Here is a 1261-nt window from a genome sequence, read left to right on the forward strand (position 1 = left end):
AACAACAACAACAGCACTGTAGTAGAGTCCCTGGGTGGTACAAACAGTTAAGTACTTGGCTACAAACCAGAGGTCAATGGTTTAAATCCACCCAGAGGTGCTTCAGAAGAAAGTCCTGGCAATCCATTTGTGAAAGGTCACAATCATTAAACACCCTGGTAGAGCACAGTTCTACTCTGAATGCAGAAACACATGGAAATGCCCAGACTCAGAATCAATTTTCCAGCAATTAGTTTTTCTTGATTTTTTTGTCTTTCTTTTTTGTGAATTGTATTTGCATGAGTTTCCTGCCTTAATCCCAAGGAGCTAGTTGGTTGTACCTAAGCAGTTTGTTAAAGAAGCTTCAATTCACCCCCACCCCGTCCCTCTGAGATATTTCTGTAACTATGGTGGTGGTGGTGATGTGCCGTGGAGTCGGTTAGAACTCATAGCAAGCCTGTATAGGGTTTCTAAGGCTGTCAATCTTTAGGGGAACTATTGTTGTTGTTAAGTGCCATCGAGTCGATTCTGACCCATAGCGACCCTCTATAGGGTTTCCAAGAAGCAGCTGGTGAGCTTGAACTGCCGGCCTTGCAGTTCAGACAGCTTTGCAGTCTGATGCATTAACCCACAGCGCCACATCAGGGCTCCAGGCTAAGATAAATTCATTACATGCATGTATTAGCTGTGGTCTGTGGATGAGCCTACTATTGTCCATAACTGTCGGGTAAGCTGCAACTGTGAAGGGAGAAAATACATACGAGTGCATATTTATCTTAGTCTTCCTTGGGTGGGTTCCAAGAAGGATCAAATGGAAATATCTAATTAAATGTCTTCATAGCCTTTTGTTTGACTGCCAAAAGTCTTTCCTGATGTAATTTCTATGCAGTGTAAGCATAACTAATTAAAAAGTAGATTTACTCAGTGGCAACTTATTTGAATGACGTGAAAAATGGCTGCCCACTACTTTTCCCTGTGATTGACTAGACATTTGATATTGTGTGGCTGGGTTTCCCCCACTACTGAATTGACAGACTGTTTTGAAATCATGTGGGTGCCCTTCTGTCTGATGCTTATCTCAAGGGCAAAAATCAGTTCGTAATGGATCTTTCCAGATGTCCAAGGAGTGTATATATGCTTGTGTTTTATTAGTCTCTGCTTTCTAAAGAAAGATATTTGGGGATGATATTGATAATTTAAAGTGTTTATTCTTAATTCATTGTAACCATTATTAATTTTTTTAGCTGAAACAGTGGACTTTTATTGTTACTTTTTTTTTTTT

Source organism: Chrysochloris asiatica, unplaced genomic scaffold, assembly GCF_000296735.1.
Source record: "Chrysochloris asiatica unplaced genomic scaffold, ChrAsi1.0 scaffold00023, whole genome shotgun sequence".
Taxonomy (NCBI): Eukaryota; Metazoa; Chordata; class Mammalia; order Afrosoricida; family Chrysochloridae; genus Chrysochloris; species Chrysochloris asiatica.